Genomic DNA, 8,753 nt, shown 5'->3' with positions numbered 1-8,753 from the left:
CTCACCCTGAAGTGTTCTGGGTACATGATGAACACAGACTATAATTACTTTTCAGTAAGGGTGAATTTTATTTGATATTGTCACGGCTCTCTTGGATCGGACCAAAGCGCAGGGTGGTAAGTGTTCATGATATTTTATTTCTCAAAAAACACTCGAACAAAATAACAAAGTGAAAAACCGAAACAGTTCTGTCAGGTAACAGACACTAAACAGAAACTAACTACCCAAAAAACACAGGTGGGAAAAAGGCTGCCTAAGTATGATTCCCAATCAGAGACAACGATAGACAGCTGTCTCTGATTGGGGACCACACTCAGCCAAAAACAAAGAAATAGAAAACAAAGAAATAAAGAATCTAGAATGCCCACCCTAGTCACACCCTGGCCTAACCAAAATAGAGAATAAAAGCCTCTCTATGGCCAGGGCGTGACAGATATAGCCCAATTTATTTTCAAACCCTGGGATAGCAGAAATCTATTGTTTGTATAATGTTGTAACATGGTGAAAATTCCCTGTTACTGGTAGAGGTTTTTTTGTATTTTCATTTGTGTTGAATGTGTTCTGTGATTGAATATGTTTGTCTGCCTGCTTCCAGGTAACGAGATGATTGAGCACACCTGTGCCCCTCTAAAAGAGGACCGCATAATGTCAGATCAAGAAGCGGTAGCGGCTAGAACCCAAACTGCCACATTGGTTGCAGTATTGGTGCGTTGTTGTTGTATTGTTGATGACAACCTTTGGTAAGCTATATTCATGTGGCAGCTGAGAGCCCAACAAGCTAAAGCACAACCTATTGACTTGTTTGTATTTTAATATGTACATTCAAGGGGAACATTTGTCTAGCACATTTATTTACAGCGTCGCTTTGTGTAACTAACTATTGCAGCCCTATGTGGTACCTCACTGCCCACAGTTTGCTGTGCTATTCACCTGTAACCATTGTGTGTCTTCGTCACGGTGTAATATGCCCTACCTTATTATTTTTTATAAAGGGTGTGTGATATCCCCCTAACTAGATTGTATTTAACCAAGCTGCAACATACTGGCAGGTAGCGTTGAGGCAGTAACGGCAAGGTTGCTGGTTCAAATCCCAGAGCTGGCAAGGTGGACAAATCTGACGTTTTGCCCTTGAGCAAGGCGATTAACCCCAACAACAACTGGCCGATGATGTTGATTTAAGGCAGGCCCCCGCACCTCTCTGATTCAGTTGGGTTGGGTTAAATGTGGAAGACACATTTCGGTTGAATGCATTCAGTTGTGCAACTGACTAGGATTGATGCCGAGGACTCCGGACCGTGGATTTTCACCTGAGGAACTGGACCGTGGAACGATCGTCGGAGGCTCCGGACCATGGATCGTCGCCGGAGGAACCAGGCCGTGGATCGTCGAGGCTCCAGACTGCCGACCGCCGACGGAGGTTACGGACTGTGGACCGTCTCAGGAGGTTCTGGACTGTGGACCGTCTCAGGAGGTTCCGGACTGTGAAACGTCGCTGGAAGCTCTGGATTGGAACTGTCACCGGAAGCTCTGGACTGTGGAGGCTCACTGGAGACCTGATGCGTGGGACCGGTACAGGTGGCACCGGGCTGATGACACGCACCTCAGGGTGAGTGCGGGGAGGAGGCATAGGACATACTGGACTGTGGAGGCGCACTGGAGGTCTGGAGCGTAGAGCTGGCACAACCCGTCCTGGTTGCGTGCTCACTTTAGCCTGGCAAGTGCAGGACGCTGGCACAGGACGCACTGGGCTGTGAAGGCCCACTGGAGATACGGTGCGTAGACCCGCATAACATGGTGCCTGAACGATGACACACACCCCAGGGCAAGTGCGCGGAGGAGACACAGGACGCAACGGACTTGGGAGGTGCACCAAAGGCCAAATGCGTGAAACCCGGTGCACATGACACCGGACTGGTGTCACGCTCCTCAGCACGCCCGCTCTGCAGCACTCTCAACGCCAGCACCTCTCTCCGGAATCTTGCGTCGAGCTCCTCACTCGACTCCCTGACTGGCTCTGGTTCACCCCTCAGCTCCGCCGACCACTCCGTGTGCCTCCCCCCAAAATATTTGGTGCTGCCTCTCGTGCTTGTATCGAATCCTTTATTCCTGGTCTCGTCGCAGTTACTCTCTCGCTGCTTCTGCCTGCTTCCATGGCAGGGTCTTGCCCCCTGCCATAACCTCTACTCCACTGTCCTCCACTCCTGGGCATGCTGCTTGGTCACTTGGTGGTGAGATCTTCTGTTAAGTCTGTCGTCGGAATGAGACCAAAGCGCAGCGTGGAAAGTGTACATCCTACTTTATTTTAGATGAACACCAAAAACAACAAAATACAAACTAACGTAAAGTTCTGCAGGCTACACAGCAACTTTGCAAAAACAAGATCCCACAAACTCAGGTGGAAAGCAGGCTGCCTAAGTATGATTCCCAATCAGAGACAACGATAGACAGCTGCCTCTGATTGGGAACCATACCCGGCCAACAAAGAAATCGAAAACTAGAATGCCCACCCAAATCACACCCTGACCTAACCAAATAGAGAAATAAACAGGCTCTCTAAGGTCAGGGCGTGACATTTATTTTTACACATATTTGTTAGTTTTCTTGTTCCCCACCCAACCCAACGACATAACAACAACCGAACATTAACAGAAAAAACAATAATAAAAATAAACAATAATAAAAATAAATAAACAATTATAATTGAAGAACATTGTTAGGTATGCGTGAATGGCTGAAAGGGAGTCAGGCGCAGGAGAGCAGATATTGGGTAGCAAAACTGAACCTTTTTTTTGGTGAACCAAAAACACACGGCACAACAAACACGAAATACAATACAGGTTGACATAACCCAGCGCAACCAGCCTAACATGCGCATACATGAAACAATAAACAATCCCACACAAAGACATGGGGGGTAACAGAGGATTAAATACACAACAAGTGATTGAGGGGATTGAAACCAGGTGTGAGAAAAACGAAAAGTGGATCGATGATGTCTAGAAGACCAGTGACGCCGACCGCCGAGCACCGCCTGAACAAGGAGAGGACCCGACTTCGGCGAAAGTCGTGACAAACATGCAGATTACGCTACTGACTATAGCCAATGTTCACATAAAAAATAAAGAATATATAGATTCATAGTTCCAATGCTTCTACAATATCACCGGTTTGCTAAAATGCAAAAAACAGATCCCAAATATAATGAAACTCTGGGGCTTTCTTTTTCACTATATAAGTAAAGAAAAAGAAGAAGACGACTGAAGGAGTAGAGATTACTAGAATGTAACTAGGTTTACCCTTTCATCTGTGGATTAATTGTCATAGTATTGGACCTTGTACATTTCAGATCAAATAACAACCCAATGTTTATATCCCAGGACAAATTAGCTATCAACAGCAAGGTAGCTAGCTAAATTGCCAAGAATGTTACATGAGTTTCGACCAGTCTGCAAATTAATATAGTTGGTTCAGAGTTTGTTTTGATATTACAACCTGCGTGTCCTGGTCGTGTTTGGTGTGGATGGAGAAAATCAACATGCGCGGAAGCACGTGCGTGCCCGGTCTAGTTAGCATGGGTTCTATTGCTAAAAAAAAAGAGTCCTGGACTGGCCGGAAATCCTTGTTGCGTGCCCCGGATAAGCTTAAAAGATTGTCATATCAAGTTGTTAGTGGCAACTTCTGCAGTGGGGTTGGTATATAACATCTTAATCCATTTACATAAGTACTTCCCAAACCCAATTATTTTAAGCACTTAATAAATGAGACCACTCAACTCTATCAAATGCCTTCTCTGCATCAAGTGAGAGTATGGCAGTATCAGGGAACCCTTCACAACAAGGTGAGTCCAAAAATGTATTGTATGCTGCTGCATAAATGATGTAATATGCCAGGGAGATATGTATATAGTAGCTAAGAAAGTAATACAAAGTGTATGTTGTGTAGCAAGCTGTTAGTGATAGAATAATTTGTATGTTTAAGATAATGACTAAAGTATTCCACCCTGAAACTGTTTAACTGTGTGAAATGTGTTAGAATCAGAAGAATATAATTTGGTGATGTGTGTAGCTTGGTTAGAATTATAACTAGGGCATTGTATTCTCTTGTAGCTATGCAAGCAGGGTGCAACTGTGAGACGAGATAAGTGTGTGTGTGTGTGTGTGTGTGTGTGTGTGTGTGTGTGTGTGTGTGTGTGTGTGTGTGTGTGTGTGTGTGTGTGTGTGTGTGTGTGTAAAAAAGACTGGCTCGAGGGGCAGAGCACTCTCTGAAGAAAGTATTGAACTATTGCAGAATCTGAGACTTTATCTAATTCTTTATTAACCGGAGATTTACGACCTCTGAGGAAATAGACAAACGCTTGAGTGATAGTTGAGTTCAACCATTGAGACAGCAAAATTCTCGCGACAGTTAGTAGCCCATGTGCCTCACCCAAATAATTTGGTTCCTTTCCCCCTCACACCTTAGCCTACTGTTCTGACTTGGTGGTGCACATGTAGCCTATAGCCTGTTTAAGAGAAAAGTCATCATCGAATATTGTAAGAGCTTTCATTGTCTGCTTATATGTCCCCTTTATTTATCCTACGTTCTGACTTGGTGTAAAGGGAGAATACTGTAAGAACGGCCCATATTCTGAATTCTGTCTCTGTACATTTCAAAAAATAGTTATATTGATTACATCTGTCCTAGCTGGCTCATTAATGTCTTAATCAAAATTACGGTTTGCCTCTTATCTGCTCGTCAGTCATTTATGCCATAGTTTGTCAATCTCAATTATCAGTAGAAACCACATTTATTTAAGCAAGTCAGCCATATCAGCTATGTTTTTTTTAAAGACAGTAATTGAGGGTTATGGAAGAAATGCAGCTAACTGATTAGCACATACAGGCCAAAAATAATATAAGCACACTTTAAGTGGATTAGCTCGCAATATTATTCACTTAACTGTTATGCTAGCTACAGGAGTAGCTATTGTTAGTAAATTTTCCAACAGTCACTTAATCCAATGTGGTTTAATTCTTCGTGGTCTAGAGTGGTGGTAAACTTCACAGTGGCAACATGACTAGGAAGAAAATTCACATTGTATGTCACGGATTAACTGCTTGGCTTGAGAGAGATTCTAACTCATGTGATTGTCCATTGTAAGTCAGACGTAGTTTAGCTGGGAAGGCTATTCCATAGGCAATGTTGAGGGCTCTGAGCTGGCGTTTGACCCCGTCGTAGCCTTCTCCTTTTCGGTGCATGTAGGTCAGGGAAGAACATGATCTCTTGGTCCCTGTACATCACCTTGGCCTTTCGCACCACTCTGACTTTGTCTTGAAAGTTGAGAGACTCCATGATAAGGACTCTGAGAGAAGGGTGGCTTTTCAGGCCTGGAGGAGCTGGAAGGCGATGGGCTCTTTCAATGCACAGGGGGATCCGGAAAGTTGTCTGAGCCCCCTTCTCTCAAGAATCGCAACTGCGTCACAATTTTCCACTTTTTCGGGTAGATTAACCAATCTCAAATTAGACCTCGTGTGGTGGTTCACAAGCAAGTTTATTTTTGAAGTAAGGTACGCCACATGTTTTTCCAACTTTTTGGTCATTGTATTGACAGTGATGACAGTATCTTCCACCGTGCTAATGCATTCCTCTGCTTAATCCCTGTTAGGACACCTTCAAGTTCCATGGAAAAGTCTGCCCTTATGGCAGAGATTGCTTACAAAACCCCTTTGCTCTGGTTAAAGTGGTCGAAATCATTGGTTGCCATGTTGGATTCATGATAGAGATAGTTGAATTAGCAGGGCTAACTGGCCTAGCCTCGACCACCTTGTTGATGTGAGATATTATTCTTGTATTAGGAGGACTATGTTTGAGTCGATCATAACAGATGTAGATACCCATTACATTTTCCAAAGAAATTGCTATTCATGTTACGAGGATTTTAAATATTGTTCTATGAATTTGCCGAAGTTGGCAGGAGAGCACTAAACTCATTGCCATAACCAGGCCTCTTGTTACGACTCCCGCCGAAGTCGGTCCCTCTCCTTGTTCGGGCGGTGTTCAGCGGTCGACGTCACCGGTCTTCTAGCCATCGCCGCTCCACCTTTTCATTTTCCTTTTGTTTTGTCTTGTTTCTAGGGTTTGCCAATTACAACCGGAGGTCAGGTGGCGGCTCCCATTATCTCACTGCTAAAGGGGGGTCCGGTGCGTTTGTGGTGGTTGGCTGAGGTGGACAGGGCTTTTGGTCACCTGAGGTCTCTGTTTACCTCGGCTCCCGTGCTGGACCATCCGGATCCCCCTTTGGCATTCACAGTGGAGGTGGACATGTCTGAGGCTGGGATAGGAGCCATGCTCTCTCAGTGCTCGGGCAAGCCACCAAAGCTCCGCCCCTGTGCCTTCTTCTCGAGGAAGCTCAGCCCGGCGGAGCGAAACTATGATGTGGGGGACCGGGAGTTGTTGGCTTGTGTCAAGGCTTTGAAGGCGTGGAAACATTGGCTTGAGGGGGCTAAACACCCTTTTCTCATCTGGACTGACCACCGCAATCTGGAGTACATCCAGGCAGCGAGGAGACTGAATCCTCGTCAGGCAAGGTGGGCCATATTTTTTACCCGTCTTGTTTTCACCCTTTCCTACAGACCAGGTTACCAAAATGTGAAGGCAGACGCACTGTCCCAGCTGTATGACATAGAGGAGCGGCCCATGGATCCCACTCCCATACCCCCGGCCTCCTGCCTGGTGCCGCCGGTAGTGTGGGAGCTGGACGCGGACATTGAGCAGGTGTTATGTACAGATCGAGCTCCCCTCCGGTGTCCCGCTGGGCCCTACAGACTGCGGAGGCCTTGTTTACGCACGTCTTCCGGCACTACTTGGTGCCTGAGGATATAATGTCTGATCGCGGTCCCCAGTTCACGTCGAGGGTCTGGAGGGCGTTCATGGGACATCTGGGGGTCTCGATCAGCCTTACCTCGGGTTTTCTACCTGAGCGTAATGGGCAGGTGGAGAGAGTGAACCAGGATGTGGGTAGGTTTCTGCGGTCTTATTGCCAGGACCGGCAGGGAGAGTGAGCATGTACGTGCCCTGGGCAGAGATTGCTCAGAACTCGCTTCGCCACTCCTCTACTAACCTCTCCCCTTTCCAGTGCGTACTGGGGTACCAGCCGGTTCTGGCGCCTTGGCATCAGAGTCAGATCGAGATCACCGCAGTGAGGCCCCGTTGTTCGCACCGGGGGACCGGGTCTGGCTTTCGACCCGAAACCTGCCCCTCCGCCTGCTCTGCCGGAAGCTGGGGCTGCAGTTTGGTGGGGCCATTTAAAGTCCTGAGGAGACTGAACAAGGTTAGTTACAGGTTAAAGCTTCCCCCTTCCCCGCTCCAGGAGTCTGAGGTGCGGGAGGTACCTCCGACCCCTCTGGACATCGAGGGGGGCCCGGCCTATTCCGTTCGCTCCATACTGGATTCGAGGCGTCGGGCGAGGGGCCTTCAGTACCTTGTGGAGTGGGAGGGGTATGGTCTGGAGGAGAGATGCTGGGTTCTGGTGGAGGACATGTTGGACCCTTCACTGCTGTGGGAGTACCACCGTCACCGTCCGGATTGCCCTGCACCTCGCCCTCCGGGTCGTCCCCGAAGCCGGTTTCGGTGTGCTGCTGGAGCCGCACATCAAGGGAGGGGGGGTACTGTCACGACTCCCGCCGAAGTCGGTCCCTCTCCTTGTTCAGGCGGCGTTCAGCGGTCGACGTCACCAGTCTTCTAGCCATCGCCATTCCACCTTTTCATTTTCCATTTGTTTTGTCTTGTTTTCCCACACACCTGGTTTACATCCCCTCATGACTCTATGCGTATATTATCCTCTGTTCCCCCCATGTCTGTGTGTGGTATTGTTCGTTTGTTACATGTGTGATGCTACAGGCTGGTTGTGGGCCGGGTATTGTTGTACCTATGGTTCTGTATTTTGTACCATTTTGTGTATTTGTGCGCTATCGCTTTTCCCTTAGGCCGGAGTGTTGAGACACAGTTGAATGCGGCTGTTTTTTTCCTCTGCCTGATTAAAGTGTGCTTGTTCACTCATCTCTGCTCTCCTGCACCTGACTTCCTTCGACCAGTTACGCCCATCGTGACAGCCCTCCTATCTCTTTTTCTAATAATAACTTTTTTTAGGACCCTTTAGGTATGCCCAAAGAAAATATAAAAAATATTCGATAGAATACTGAATTTAGCCTGTACTTACTATAGCCCGTAGAAACGCATTGAATAAACCATTCATAAATTGCAATAAAGTCAACAAAATAAATCAAAAGGTTTTAAATGTCTGTCCTATATCTAGAATATATAAGAAAGCTCAGGATATATATACATCTTCTTTTTTTTACACATATTGAACCCCTAATTTTTATTGGCACAAAACTACCTCCATACTTCCATTCCTTTATATTGTTTACCGTAAGACGAGTCCCGTGACACTTGTGGGTAGAGCAAACCGGAAAACACCATTGTGTTTGTGAGAGTCTCCCATTTCCACAGTGGGGTGTTTTGTTTGTAGCCCAAATGGTTAGGACACTACAGACAGAAGTTGGCGACTTTAGATGAGTCCCATGGGGCTTGTGGGGATCGTAGAGCAAAACGGAGAACACCATCATGTTCGGGAGAGTCTCATCTTTCCATACGCTACAAGTGTTTTTGTGAAAAGACAGATTTTCAGGATGTCTCATGATCTGACAAACACCGCTGTAGCTTGGCCACCTCCCAACGCAGAAGAGGGGGCCGACATAGGGGGATGCAGTGGA

The sequence above is a fragment of the Oncorhynchus tshawytscha genome, linkage group LG10 (genome assembly GCF_018296145.1).
Source record: "Oncorhynchus tshawytscha isolate Ot180627B linkage group LG10, Otsh_v2.0, whole genome shotgun sequence".
Classification (NCBI taxonomy): Eukaryota; Metazoa; Chordata; class Actinopteri; order Salmoniformes; family Salmonidae; genus Oncorhynchus; species Oncorhynchus tshawytscha.
The sequence above is the reverse complement of the archived record's forward strand: the minus strand, read 5'-3'. Positions refer to the sequence as shown.